Source organism: Ictidomys tridecemlineatus, chromosome 6 (genome assembly GCF_052094955.1).
Source record: "Ictidomys tridecemlineatus isolate mIctTri1 chromosome 6, mIctTri1.hap1, whole genome shotgun sequence".
NCBI classification, from domain to species: domain Eukaryota; kingdom Metazoa; phylum Chordata; class Mammalia; order Rodentia; family Sciuridae; genus Ictidomys; species Ictidomys tridecemlineatus.
The window spans coordinates 103,206,733-103,223,031 of NC_135482.1; positions in this window are offsets into that span (position 1 = coordinate 103,206,733).

Consider the following 16,299-nt stretch of genomic DNA (forward strand, 5'->3'; position numbering starts at 1 on the left):
ATAGCAACCCCCTAGCAGCCACCAATCAGCATGAGACAGGGAAATACCTGGGATGCCAGATGACCCTCCCAGCAGTTTATGGTGGTTGATAACAAGTTGGGAAACCTTGTAGTTCAGCATGTACACCCCTCTTGGCTTAAACCAATCAGTTCAAATGAATACCCCTTTTGTACTGACCAATCACCCCTACCCAACTTGTTCCCACCAGTGAATGTGCTAATCATGTTTTAGAGTTGTTATTTGATTTTCCCCGCAGTGTGTGATGATTTGCTATGATGTATGTAAAGTCCCTGCCTTCTCCAAAGAATGTATAAAACTGCTGCAAACCTTGGGCTCAGGGCCTCTCAGCGTCACCAGTTGCTGTGTGTGCGTGCATCCCAGGTATTTCCCTGTCTCATGCTGATTGGTGGCTGCTAGGGCTACTATGGATCCCCACCTAGCCTGACTGAGTCAGGGCCACCCAGTGCAGCAGATCTCTCCTGTAGATAAACAACTTAGCAGGGTGGGAATGTGCCTAAGAGTGCTCTGTGGGTTTTTCCAAGGACAAAGGCCATGTCCCTTCCTTGGACAGGCTTTGCTCTGAGGTAGAGGCTGGTTTTTCAGCACCACATAAAAATAAATAAATAAAATAAAGCTATTTTTTTAAAAAAAAGAATTTACATCACACTATGTGCCAAGCATTTTTAACACTTTTCAAATGTTTAATTATGTAATCATCATAATAACTACTAATAATAATTCTTATTCCCATTTTACAGATGAGGAAACTGAAACATAGGTTAAAGTTGTAAAGGTAAAATTTCCAAGCTGATTCTAAGCCGCAGAGCCTGAGTTAAAGTGTAAAAGACCAGGCATCCTAAAGTTTCCAAAGTGCAGGGATTGGGTTAAAAAGTAAAAGACAATTGTTACAATCATACAAGTCTATTGTTACAATTCCTCTGCTATCCCCGGAACTTGTAATCCCTGTAAAGTTGTTAGAACAATGAGGGAACTGCCTAGTAAATGTCTCCATTGATTCCCTGGTTGATTAATAGCTAAGGGCTCTAGGTAGCATGGCACGTACGCATCTAGGCCCCAGAACCAATCAGTTTAAATGTGTACCCCACTTAGAAATGACCAATCATCTCTGCCCTAATTGTTCCCGCCAATGTATGCACTAATCCTGACTCAGGGTTGTTGTTCAATTTTCCCGCGCCTCATGATGATTTGTTCTGATGTATGCAAAGCCCCCCACCCTCTCCAAAAAGTGTACTTAAGCTCCACCTGACCTCCGCTCTGGGCTCTGGGCTGCTCTCCCTTCTTGAGTGAGCACAGAGTCCCAGCGCGCTGGAACAGGATCCTCAATAAACTTCCCCCCTGCGATTGCATGAAGTGAGTCTCTTGTGTGGTTTCTCCCCTCCGACGCTCCGCTGCACCCCAACAAAGTGATTTATCAAGGGCTATAGTAGTGAATAGCAAAGCTGGGATTTGAACCTAGGCCAGTATCATCAAACTTTGTCTTTAAAGGGTCACATAGTAAACACATTTGATTTTGCAGTCCATACAGTGTCTATCACAACTACTTTATTGTGCTGTTGTATCATGATAGTGCTCACAAAACTTTTTATGAGCACTGAAACTTGAATTTTATGTGATTTTCACATGTCACAAAATATTCTTTTCAATTTTTTCAACCATTTAAAAATGTCAAAACCATTTTTAGCTTGTCAACTGTGCAAAAACAAATAGAAGGCCATCATTTAATGATCTTTGACCTAGACAGTATGGCTCTAGTGTCAATCCCCTTAAACACAAAGCTGTACTTCCCTTTTAAAAAATAAAAGCTAAATTTTCTAGTATTTTTGAAACACTGCACTTTATTCATTTCATTTTGTTTGTTTTGTTTTGTTTTGTTTTTTTTCTTAGTGAGGGTGGTTCTGGGGATTGAACTCAGAGGCACTCAACCACTGAGCCACATCCCCAGCCCTATTTGTATTTTATTTAGAGACAGGGTCTCACTGAATTGCTTAGCACCTCGCTTTTTGCTGAGGCTGACTTTGAACTTGTGATCCTCCAGCCTCAGTCTCCTGAGCTGCTTGGATTACAGGTATGGGCTACCATGCCCAGATTTGTTTCCTTTTTTTGGTACCAGGGATTGAACACAAGGGCACTTAACCACTGAGCCACATCCCCAGCCCTTGTTATTTTTTATTTTAAGGCTGGGTCTCGCTAAATTACTGAGGCTGGTTTTGAACTTACAACCCTCCTGCCTCAGCCTCCTGAGACACTGGGATTAGCCACCATGCCAGACTCAATGTGACATTTTAAATATCTGACAGGGCAAAGAAGCTCATTAGACAAAATCTTTCTAAAGCCTTATTGAAAGGGTAAAGTTTCTAAGCTGCAAGGCCTGAGTTAAAAAGTGAAGGACCAGGTATTGTTAAGTTCCTCTGCCACACCCAGAACCTGAAATTCCTGAGGCAGTTAAGACAACGCCCTACTGGCCATTTAGCCTAGGGCCCTGTGCAGCTTGTCACGTAGGCATACAGGGACCGAACCAATCAGTTTGAATGTGTACCCCGCTTAGGAGTGACCAGTCACCCCGCCCGACCTGTTCCCCCGACCTGTTCCCACCAATGAATGTGGTAATCATGTATGAGAGTTGTTGTTCAATTTTCCCGTGCCTCATGCTGATTTGTTCTGATGTATACAAAGCCCCCACCCTCCCCAAAAAGTGTACTTAAGTACTGCTTAGCCTCTGCTCTGGGCTCTGGGCTGGTCTCTCTTCTTGAGTGAGCCTGGAGCCTCAGCGCGCTGAATTGGATCCTCAATAAATCCCCTTCTGCAACTGCATGAGTCAGTCTCTTGGTGGTCTCTTACTCCGACTTTTCACCGGACCCTTACATTATTCAACTGTATAAATCCAATAAATCAAACTTATTGTGAGGATGGCCTTAGGCCTGAGCTTAAGCAACACCATTTTAAAAACTCCAGTTTGAAACTGAAAAACCAGCCTCTACCTCAGAGCAAAGCCTGTCCAAGGAAGGGACATCACCTTTGTCCTTGGAAAGACCCACAGAGCACTCCTACTAGGCACATTCCCACCCTGCTAAGTTGTTTATCTACAAATAACAGGAGAGACATGGTGCTCCAGGTGTCCCTGACTCAGTCAAGCTAGGTGGGGACCCATAGCAACCCCCTAGCAGCCACCAATCAGCATGAGACAGGGAAATACCTGGGATGCCAGATGACCCTCCCAGTAGTTTATGATGGTTGATAACAAGTTGGGAAACCATGTAGTTCAGCATGTACACCCCTCTTGGCTTAAACCAATCAGTTCAAATGAATACCCCTCTTGTGGTAACCAATCACCCCTACCCAAATTGTTCCTGCCAGTGAATGTGCTAATCATGTTTTAGAGTTGTTATTTGATTTTCCCATGGTGTGTGATGATTTGCTAGAAGAGGCTATGATGTATGTGAAGTCCCTGCCTTCTCCAAAGAATGTATAAAACTGCTGCAAACCCTGGGCTCAGGGCCTCTCAGCATCACCAGTTGCTGAGTGCGTGCAGAGGACCAAGCTGACTCGCAATAAATACCTCTTTGCTGCTTACATCGATTTTGGGTCTCTGGTGGTCTTTTGGGGTCCCGAATTCGAGCATAACAAAACCTGCAGTTTCACCCGGCACACCATAGAGCCCTCCAGTATGGCCACAAACAATTTCCTTCCCCTCACCCCAATAAACAGAATGAAGCCCCTGGCAGGCTGCCCTCACCTGATAAAAGGGAAAGGTGAGAAGATCAGGGTGGAAATCTCCAGACCAGATGATTCTGACCCCAGGGTAAAGGATGTCACTGAGAAATCCAGTGGTAGCTGATAAGGATTGAAAGGGGTTCAAAAAGCCCCAAAATTTAGTATAAATAATAGAGCAAATGAACAGGGATTCAGCCAGCAGAAACAAGGATGCACTCGAGCTGGAAAGCCTCATGAGAACCTGACATCCCATTGTAAGGGTCAGGCGAAGCATCGGAGAAAGAGACCACACAAGAGACTGGCTTCATGCAATTGGCAGGAGGGAGTTTATTGAACCAGCATGCTGGGGATCAAGGCTCACTCAGGAAGGGAGAGCAGCCCAGAGCTGAGGTCAAGCAGAGCTTAAGTACACTTTTTGGGGAGGGGGGGGGCTTTGCATACATCAGAACAAATCCTCATGAGGCACGGGAAAATTGAACAACAATTCTGAGACATGATTAGCACATTCATTGGCGGGAACAGGTCGGGCAGGGGTGATTGGTCACTCCTGGGTGGGGGGGTACACATTCAAACTGATTGGTTCAGGCCCTGTGACAAACTGCACAGGGCCCTAGGCTAAATGGCCAGTAGGGCATTGTCTTAACTATCTCAGGAATTTCAGGTTCTGGGTGTAGCAGAGGAACTTAACAATACCTAGTCTTTTACATTTTAATTCAGGCTTTGCAGCTTAGAAACTTTACCCTTTCACCATGACTTGTCACTGTGAAAAACCAGCCTCTACCTCAGAGCAAAGCTGTTCAAGGAAGGGACATGGCCTTTGTCCTTGGAAAAACCCACAGAGCACTCCTAAGCACATTCCCACCCTGCTAAATAACAGGAGAGATCTGCTGCTCCAGGTGCCCCTGACTCAGTCAGGCTAGGTGGGGATCCATAGCAACCCCCTAGCAGCCACCAATCAGCATGAGACAGGGAAATACCTGGGATGCCAGATGACCCTCCCAGCAGTTTATAGTGGTTGATAACAAGTTGGGAAACCATGTAGTTCAGCATGTACACCCCTCTTGGCTTAAACCAATCAGTTTAAATGAATACCCCTTTTGTACTGACCAATCACCCTTACCCAACTTGTTCTCGCCAGTGAATGTGCTAATGATGTTTTAGAGTTGTTATTTGATTTTCCCATGGTGTGTGATGATTTGCTAGAAGAGGCTATGATGTATGTGAAGTCCCTGCCCTCTCTAAAAAATGTATAAAAATGCTGCAAACCCTGGACTCAGGGCCTCTCAGCGTCACCAGTTGCTGTGTGTGTGCACGGAGGACCGAGCTAGCTCGCAATAAACACCTCTTTGCTGTTTACATCGATCTTGGGTCTCTGGTGGTCTTTGGGGGTCCCGAATTTGAGCATAACAATCGTTTCCTGATCCTCTGCATGATCCTCACCCCTCTCAAACTCTACCGCCTCTTCTGGACCTTGATGAGAGCCGCAACTTCTTCCTACAACCCTCTCCTCAACCGGTTGTCCACTCCACACCAGGAAAGTCATCCTTGGTTCCAGACCTGATCACTGTGGTCTGAGTGAGTGTGCGTCTGTTGGACATAAGGCCTAAGGCTTAGAACTTTTGAACTTAACCTGCAGAGGAAATGTCTGTCATTAGCCTATCATGATTAAGTGTGATTTGCAGTTCTTAGAATTAATCTAGAATTTTTTGCTGTGAATTAATTAATCTAGAGCTATTTGCTGTGATTTGAATATGTCTATTGCAGTATCTAGCATTAAGGATTGTCATTTTCTTGATTAAGAACTTATAGAATGAAACTATATTGAATAATTTGAGTGAATGAAGCATTGAAAGGGGCAGAAGCATGTGAACATTCTTTATTTCTCCCTTTGACTGCATATGTCGCAATTTTGCCCCCTCGCGACACTTATAAATATTAATCAAATTCTCTTAGTCCTCTTAAAGTCAAAAATCTAAAATTTTACTTCCAAAACTGAAGATTGGTCCATCAGATTTTCTTAAACATTAAATATTTTAACTCATAAAGTCACACATCTCTGGAAACCAAATTTATTTAGTCAGGTAAAGTTGCCTGCATTTGGAAACATGGTACAGGTACTTAAAAGAGATTCAATGCAGAATTCAGGGGCTACCTATTCCCATGGCAATGCCATCTGAGTCATTAAAGAACATGCTTAGCCCCTTTTTAGAGGTAAATGCTGTGTGTTGTGTCATAGATCCCCTAAGGTCATTTCCTGAACTGATAGTGAAATCCAACTCATGAGTTAAAATTTGACATAGCTTATATCATCTCATTTAGGTGCAATAATTTCTTTTACAGTTTCACTTAAGTAAATGAATTTCTTTATAAGTGTTCAATTCTACATTCATTTCTGTTGGAGAAGGTTTGAGAAAAGGAAGACCATCCCATCTGGTTTGATTCTTCAGTTTTTTAATGACAAAGATGCAGAGTCAGTGATCTTTCCAAGCTCTAGGAATTGCACATCAAAGTACAATCTTCAAATGTATCCACTTGGAAGGGTTTGCTGGTCATGATTACCCATTCCTCTTTTCAGCCTCAGTAGTTGTGATAGGCAAAGGAAGAAAGATGTATACGTGGTGAGATGCAGCAAATCCCAAAGCTGGACCTACCTAAATATATATGGACAAATCTCAGTTTGCTTTAAAAGTGTTCAGAATAGTAATATCTAGATATACCCAGGTATATCCAACACTACACACCAGGGTTTCAGTTCAAAGTACCTAATTCCTTTCCTTGCCACCCATCATGGAATCTCCCCAGATAGCAACAAAGATTGTAATGTATATTCCCTTTACCCCTATGTCTTAACCCATCCAAACTGCTATAATAAAATACCTTAGACTGGGAAATTTACCAATGAACACTTATTCTGACAGTGCTGGAAGCTAATGAGTCAAAAATCAAAACTCCAGCAGGTTCAGTATCTGGTGAGGTCCTTGCTTCCTCATAATATCTTCTTACTGCATCCTCAAGAGACTAGCTACTTCTCTGGGATCTTCTTCATAAGGGTACTAATCCCATTCATGAGGGCAGAATCCTCCTAATCACCTCTCAAAGTCCCCATACATTGGAGTTAGGTTTCTTCTCCTCCTCCTTCTCCTCCTAAACCCTGGGGCACTTTACCACTAAGCTACATCTGGGTCTTACTAAGTCATGGAGGCTGGCTCCTAATTCATAATCCTCCTGTCTCAGACTCCTGAGTAGCTGGAATTAAAGGCATGAGCCACCACCCCTGGCCGGAGTTTATGTTTCAACATATGAATTGTGAGGAAACACAAACTGCTATGGTTTGGATATGGCTTGAGTGTGTCCCCAATTCTTTGTGTGTTGGAAACCTCCTATTGTATTAAGAGGTATTGTGGAACCTTTAAGAGGTAGAGCCACTGTAAGATCCTTAGAAGAGAAAGGAGGAAAGAAAAAGGAATCAAGTTTTTTGAGTTGTGAATATTATGCCTAAATGAGTGGTTTTATGCCCTTTTCAGGATTTTTCATCTAATATCTCTAGAAAATACAGATAAGCTATGTGTGTGTATGTGTGTGTGTGTATCTTGAGGAAGACTTATGCTTTGGGGAAGATAGAGTAGACAAATTTTTCTCTATTACTCCCTTTACATATGACTATGCATGTAAAATACACACAGACCTGTACAGACAGTACATGCAGAACAAACATAAGAAAATTTAAAGGTGGATGGAAGCTAGGGTGAAGCGCTTGCCTTGCACATGTAAGGCACTGGGTTCAATTCTTAACACCACATAAAAATAAATACAAATATTATATCTATCTACAATGGAAGAAAAAGAAGGAGGAGGAGGAGAAGATGATTCAAAGGTGAATAAATGAAAATAGATAGACTTAGGACCATAGGATCCCAGAAACAATATGTGAGTTCCCTAGATTTTATTTTTGCCTTATATATCCCAGACTGGGTGCTAGAGAGATCTGCAACCTGAAATGCTAGTATGCACAGACAAAGTAATCTTCAGAAAAAGATTACTCTCTTTAACCAAAGAACCATGAAAGGGGCAGCCTTCAAGACAGAAACTTCTAGACAATACCATTCTGCTCTACCAAAACACCAAATGAAAATGATCCCACCCACAAACTCAGCTAAGATCTAGAGGGGACCCTAGATTTCTACCCTCACAAGACTGTACTAATATACCATAATGTCCACCCTGGGGTGGTATCAGAGAAAGCCAAATAGAGACTAGGATGTCATCCCCCAGGCCAGTAATAAGGCTCCTCAACCCCCAGTAGTGTAGTGCAGACCATGTGAGGAGCAGGATCTAAGACCCAAGGCCAAATAGGGAAGCTGGACTTCTACTTCCACCTGGCAGTTTACTTTTCCTGTCAAAGTGGTGTTAAAAAAATAAATAAATATTTTTTTTTATAATGCAATTAAAACAGAAGCCTTAAATAAAACCCAGAGTTTCATAGCACAGTGCACAAATGTTTGGTTTTCAAAAAATCAAAAATCCTTCATCATACCAAGAACCAGAACTTATTGTCACAGAAGAGTGGGGAGCTGAAGGTTCAAACCTTGGTTCTTGTGTCCCGAGGAATAAAAATTTAAAGTCAGACTCAAAAAGTCAAGCAAGAGAATTTTATTAGGGGTGAAAGTAAAGTTAGGCTCAAGCAAAGAATATTCTCAAGAGTGGGTCATCTCCAAGCAGGGAACGACAAACGAAACAATGCTACTTCCAAATTTACAGCTTGCCATGAGAGCTGGGGCCTACCTTCTGTAGTGTTCACTAATCAGATGTTGATCTCCTCTCTTACATAGAGCAGGAAAGTTTTGACCCTACTTGGTCATCTCCAGAACTGTCATGGTAACCATCCCATTCAGGAGGGCTTCTTATATAAGTCAATGCTATGGTAATGCAGGTGCTGGTGTCAATGACCAAGCAGATTTCACCTTTTTTTGGGGGGTGGGGGGTGCCAAGGATTGAACCCAGGGGTGCTTAACCACTGAGCTACATCCCCAATCCTTTTTATTTTGAGACAGTGTCTCACTAAGTTGCTTGGGACCTTGCTAAATTGCTGGCTTTGAACTTGTGATCCTCCTGCCTCAACCTTCCCTAGCAGTAAAATGACAGCAACTTATATAAGACAGTCGCTGTTATTATAGGCATGTGTCACCAAAGTGAACTCAGATTTCATCTTAATGTACCTGCACTATTAATGAAATTTCCCTTCTGAAATACATTTAAAAACTTGTGGCCATAAATCCTAACTTTACAGTGAAGCAATAGACCCTGCCAGGATTTAGCCCCATTGCTCTTTGCTTCTTAACATTTATTAATTGGCTTTTGTTTGTCCCCATGTGTTTATTCCCAGGGTTAGTGTACCTGTTATTTTTCTACAAGCTACTAGATTGTTCATTAAAGGCAATTCAAAGAAGTCTCACAACCCTGCTGCTCACAACACTGCTCACTACTAACTACTACCTAACACTCTCAGGTAGAAAAATGTCAACCAGTATATGCCAGCTCCAAGATGACATAACTATAGGTAATGGTACTGTGGTAATGGCGGCACTGGCAAAGGGATCGGTAAAATTAAGCCCTGGCAGGGGATTTAAAGAGAATGTAATTTTTTTTTTGTACTGGGGCACTTAACCACTGAACCAGATCCTCAGCCCCCTTTTTATATTTTATTTAGAGACAGGGTCTTCCTAATTTGCTTTAGGTTCTCATTAAATTATTGCTGAGGCTGGCTTTGAACTCACAATCCTCCTGCCTCAGCCTCCCAAGCCATTGGGTTTACAGGTGTGGGCCACCATACCTGGCATATTAGCATTCTTTGAAGGTAACTATCATTTAAAGATGCTACGTTAAGCAATTACAAACACACTTGAAACAAACAAAAGTCATACATATGGCCTCAGCAAAGAAAGTTCTGGGGATTGAACCCAGGGCCTTGTGCATGCAAGGCAAGCATTCTACCAACTGGGCTAAATCCCCAGCCCCAAAAATGGAATTTTTAAAACTGAAAAATACAATAACCAAAATAAAAAGTTCAGTGGATAGGCTCAACAATCGAATGGATGGGACAGAGGAAAAAAATCAATGAACTAGAAAATGGAACCATAGAAATTATCTAGTCACACATTACAGGAAAAATAAAATAGAACCTCAGGGCCTTTGCAACTATAAACAAAAGAGCTAACCTTTATATCATCAGAATGCTAGATGGAGAGGAAAAAGAGTAGGGCTGAAAGTTACTCAAAGAAATAACAGCTAAAAGTTTCTCAAATTTGGCAAGAAATATAAACCTATAGATTAAAGAAGATTAGCAAATCCCAGAGTTAACTCAAATCCATACCAAGATACATAATTAAACTTCTGAAAATTAAAAAAAAAAAACTTTTGAAAACAACCAAAGAAAAATTACATCTTTGGGGTGGGGGAAAAGTACACATAACATCATATTTTATACTTCTCATCAGAAACTATGGAAGCCAGAAAGAAATGAGACAATTTTTCTGAAGTGTTCAAGAAAAAAATCACCAGACACACTAGCCCATGCCTTTAATGCCAGCAATTCGGGAGGTTGAGTCAGAAGGATCACAATTTCAAAGCCAGTCTCAGCAATTTAGCAAGACACTATCTCAAAAAAAGAACTAGGGCTGGGATTATGGCTCAGCGGTAGAGCACTCACCTAGCACAGGTAGGACTCGGTTTCCATCCTTAGCACCACATAAAAATAAAGGCATTGTGTTATATCCATCTACACCTAAAAAAAAAAAAAAACTAAATCCAGAATCCTATATTATTGCATGTATTACTTTTCTATTGCAGCTATAAAGAAATTACCACAGTCAGGCACTGCTAGTGGCTTGGGAGGCTGAGACAGGAGAATTGCACGTTCAAAGCCAACCTCAGCAACTTCGAGGCACTAAGCAACTCAGTGAGACACTGTCTCTAAATAAACTACAAAATGGCCGAGTGCCCCTGAGTTCAATCCCTGGTAGGAAGGAAGGAAGGAAGGAAGGAAGGAAGGAAGGAAGGAAGGAAGGAAGGAAGGAAGGAAGGAAGGAAGGGACAGACTTTTAGAAATCTAAAATTTTTAAAATTTCTAAAAGTCCTTGTCTCTAAAATCTACAATATTAAATTGTGAATGTCATGTTGTCTGCAGCATCAGACACCTTGCATAAAAGCCAGTCTCATTTTTCATTTCAATTCAATAATTCAGCATGTATTTACCACCTCTTAAGCACAAATCCTTAGGCTAATTTCCTAATTGCTTAAATACTATCTCTCTATGATCTCTCTCTAACCACACAACAACGGGGAGGGGGAGGGTGGGGGGGGGGGTTACCAGTGCCGTTACCACAGTACCACTACCTGTGAGATTCTTGTAAAACAGGCTGCCCTTATCCAGCTTCCTTACCTAGCTTCCTGTGGGATTTATACATTCATTGATACTAAAAAGCATTACTTCAAGACAATGAGAAGAAAGCCACAGACTTGGAGAAAATATTTGTAAAATTCATACATGATTAAGTACTGCTGTACAAAATATAAAAAGATCTCTTAAAATGTAACAAGAAGAAAACAAACAATCCAAAGTAAAAATAAACAAAATACCTGAAAAGACCAAAAAAGCTACAGAGATAGCCAGCCTCGCCAAAGAAATATACACATGTCAAATAGAAATATGAAAATGTCACCAGGACAGGGATCCTGAGGAGGTCCCCCAAAAAAGAGGTAGACCTCAACACAAGCCATTAGAGCCCTTGACATTATCACAGAAGAGAATTTAAGGACAGGTCAAAATGAGGAACCAGTGAGAAAGAAAGAGGTGTATACTCTGAAAGACAGGATAGAATGCAGGTGTTAGAAAGGAACACGCCAGATACATCTTAGCTAGGCATATTTATACACATAAAATCCATAGTACAGAGATACATTGTAAGAAGGTATTTTTAACCTTCCTTCATGTTGGTAACTGTACATGTTAACCATTACCTATTTAGGGTTATTTTCTTCTTTGTTTTTGATGAAAAATCCGTAATGATTTTCCCACAAGGGTGTTTTATTATTCAGCTTTGTAAACTTAGACAGTACTATGTTGGTGTAACATTGAGGATTTGATCAAGAGTATGACATATAGAGTGAGTAACCAGACCCTAAGAGTAAAACTAGAAAAATACCTACTTGTTGAGCAAAGGCATTCTAGAACCTGTTTGTTTGGATTGGTTTTTTAGGTCTAGGTCAGGAAATAAGTTACTTACGGACCTGCAGATAAGGTCTAATGACTGATTTAATAGTGCTATTTATGATCAAAATATGTGAGTAACCTTTAAATGTGGACTTTTAATAGTGGCCACTCCTGTTTTGTTCCATGTCTTCTTTCTACCTAAGCTTATGTCTCATATCGTACCTCGAAAAGTTGCTCAACATCATATGTCATTGGGAATAGTTAAAACAACAATATGATACTACTACATACCTATTAGAAGGTCAATATCCAAAACACTGTCAGCACCAAATACTGGCAAGGATGTGGATCTACAGACATTCTCATTACCAGTGGGACTACATTTGGTACATCCAATTTGGAAGACATATTGGCAGTTCCTTACAAAACAAATCAATCTTGCTCTATAATCCAGCAATTATGTTCCTTGGCATCTAACCAAATAATCTGAAAACTCACATCTACACAAATGCCTTATATCTTTATTCACAATTGCCAAAACTTGAGAGCAACCAAGATGTCCTTCAGTAGATAAGCAAATAAATTCTGCTTCATTCATCTATAGAATTGAATAGTACTCAACATTTTAAAAGAAATGAACTATCAAATTATGAAAAGACATGGAAAAAGCATAAATGCATTTACTAAGTGAAATAAGCCAATCCAAAAAGGCTATATACTATATGATTACAACTATAAGACATTCTGGAAAAAGCAAAGCTATAGTGATAGTTAAAAGATTGGCTGTTGCCAATGTGTGGAGGTCAGGGAGGAAGGATGAATAGACAGAGAAGAGAGGACTTTCAGGGTGATGAAACTGTGTGGATATTCATCATTGTATATTTGTCAAGACCCAGAGAATGTATAACACCAACAGTGAAGCCTAATAAAAACTATGGGCTTTGTGTAATAATGATGGTTCAAAGTCAGTTCATCATTGTGACAAATGTACCACTCTGGTGATCGATTGATGTTGAGATTGGATGAGGCCGGAGTTGGGAGAGGTCTATTGGTGCTCTGTGCTCTCTGCCAATGTTTTCAGGGAACCTAAAACTTCTCTCAGTCCATTTTTTAACAAAAAGTATTTCGGGGCATCTTCAGTGAAAAGTGGAATAATTTTTATTGTCTCAGTGACCCCTCCTGAAAACTCAATCCATGTCTGTCTGTTCCTTGATCTATTTGTATTGGTGCTGCTATACCTTGTTCTTGTTCTCCTAATCTTTTCCCTTTCCTAAAACTTTGTCTAGCCATAATAGTGGGCACATTTGGATTGATGCTATTTGTTAATGTTAGTCCTAATTGATCTAGGACATCTCCTCCCCATAAATTTATAGGAAGATGATCCAATACATATGGCTGTATAGTTCCTTCACATCCTTCAGGATCCTTCCAATCTAATACCATTGCACTTCTATGGGGATTAGTTGCCACTCCTAGGCCTCGAAGCATTTGAGTGGCTTGTTGTAATGGCCAATGTTTTGGCCATTCTTGATGAGAGATGATGCTAAGGTCTGCACCTGTATCCAGTAGCCCCATTAAATTCATATCCTTGAATATTTAGTTTTAGCATGGGGCGAGAATCAAAATTTAAAGAAAGTATAGCCCAATCTATACCTGTGGAGCCTAATCCCCTGGAACCTCATTCTATAGTACGGCTGGAAATTTTATCATGTAGGCTGGGTATTATTAATAATTGTGCTATTCTATCTCCTGGTGAAATTACTGATATACCCGTTGGAGAACTGGCTATAATATTTATTTCACCTTCATAATCGGGATCAATTACCCCAGGACTTATCATAAGTCCTTTTAGAGTAGAAGAACTGCATCCCAATAATAAGCCTACTGTTGGGGAAGAGGTCCTTTTACCCCTGTGGGAATGATTTGAACTCCCATCTCTGGAGTTAGTACTGCTCTGGCGGAGGCACAGATGTCCAATCCTGTGCTCCCTCTGGTTTGTCTAATGAGGGATCTAATGGATAATGTGTCCTGGGCATTACCCTGATGGTGTTGCTGGGTTCCTCCAGTGCCCCGTATATTTGTGGTTCGTTTTTTTGGCAATGGAGCCCAATGCTTTTCTCCATGATATAATGGGTAAACACCTGGTTCTTGTCCGTTTTTTGATAATGGAGTACCCTCTATGGTGGTTTGAGAATGGCATTCATTAGCCCAATGTCTCCCTCTATGGCATCATGAGCAAATATCCGGTATTCTACCCCTTTGATCATATCCAGTTTTGTTAAACCCTCCTCCTATGGGGCAACTCCTTCTAAAATGTCCTGTTTGTCCACAATTGTAACGTGTTTTTGGCCTGGCACCTAAAGCCTGTTGTACTGCAGCTGCCAAGACTTACCCCTGTTCATTAATGTCTCTACATAATTTAATATATGTGTTTAAATCTTCATGTTTCCATGGTCTAATGGCCTCCTTGAACCATCGATTTGCTTGTTCATAGGCTAGCTGTTTAATTAATGGCATTACTTGTTCTGTGTCCCCCAAAACTCTGGTAGCTGTTTGAATAAGCCTATCTACAAATTCAGCATAAGGTTCATTAGCTCCTTGTATTACCTTAGATAATTGACCTTGTAAAGTCTTCCATGCCCTAACCGCATCTGCAGCAATTTGTGAGTATATGGCAGGATCATATCCAATTTGTTGCTGCTGACCCTCATAAAGTCCCTTTCCCAACAACATATCTAGATTTCTCTGAGGATAACTGGCTGCTGCGTTTCGCCTAGCCATCTCTCTGTGCAAAATTCCTGATTGGCAACCTTCCATAACAGATATTGTCCTCCATTTAGCACAGCTTTGCACATACTGGTCCAATCTGCTGGCATCATGTCCAAGTTGGTAATGGATTCGACCATACTTACAGTGAAGGGTTCTTGGGGACCATTGGTTGTTACAGCCTCTTTCAGCTGCTTCACTGTTTTGAAATCTAAAGCACGGTGAATTCACTGCTCTCCTGCCTGCTCAAATACAAAGCATGCTAATCTTTGAGGTCCTGTCTCAGGATCCCATCTATCAACTATGGGGGTTGGGGGCCCCCCAGCATATATTGTCTCCATAGGTGGAGCTATTGTTGGACACTTATGCCCTCTGGTGATAGAAAGGTGTTAGTAGCAGCCTCCTATTGTAACTTTTCCCCTGATAGCCCTTCCTCCTTTAAATTTTCTTCCTCTGTCTGACTAGCTCGAGAGACCTTCTCTTTTACTTGATCTAAAATGTCTTCGCCTTGACTAAACAAACAAGATTGTACCAACGTCCATAACGATAATGTGCCAACTGGCAGAGTTCCTGGGATTTCCTTTTCTATCCTTTTTAAATCTTCGCCATGATGGTTCCATTGTGATATATTTAATAACCCCTCTTTAATGAACCATGGGCTACATTTTTGTATTGTATCAACATATGCCCTAACTGTTCTTGATTTTACTGGGGTGCCTCCTTCCTCTAACAATTTACTTAACACTCTTTCGGTTTGTTTTTTACTAATTTTTAATTCCATATTTCTGCTATAAAAATAACACAACCCAACAAGATAACACAAAACAAAACCAAAGCAAAATGGAACAAAAAATTGTTGTATCAGTTTTTATATTTTCTTAACCTGTGCATTTGTGGTCTATCTTTATCTATTCCTCAGGGGCGAACAACTTCAAACCTTGAGCCAACCATTTTCCCCAGTTTGCCAGAGAAAGTTCTAGGGGCAGGCAGCTTGAAACAAAAACAAAACAAATCAAAACAAGAACACATTGTTTTTTGAAATGGTCACCCATTCTCTCGCCCCCCCTCAGGGGCGAGCAATTTCACTTACCCCCAAGCTCCAGGCGTCCCCCGCATGGGCCACCAAATGCCGCTGTCTGGCTGGGCACAAAATAACCGAGTCGCCACGAGGCACTTGTAGGTTCAAACAGGAACTATTTTATACTTTATTGCCTGAACTCTCACCTGCACTCCACGCATGCTTCCCAGGAACTCACTCACCCTCCACCGGGCTCAAAAGTAGTGGGTGCCCTAGGCAGCAGGAGCCGCCCTATTGCCAGACAGCAGGGGTCTATATACAACTGAATACACAGCCTGTTTCAATCCAGCAGCATCCAGTCACAGCAATTATACACAGCTTAACTTAATTATCATCATCTTAATGGCTGCTGGCATCACCTCTCAACCACTCCTTCTGGCAAAATGCTGTGGCTCTCAACACCATATGCTGTCCTCTGACTCTTGTCCTTTCCAATAAGATCCAACCATCCATGCACAGTGACATTGGAAACCTCATTGAAAATACAGAGATACCAAATGGAAGTAGCCTGAGT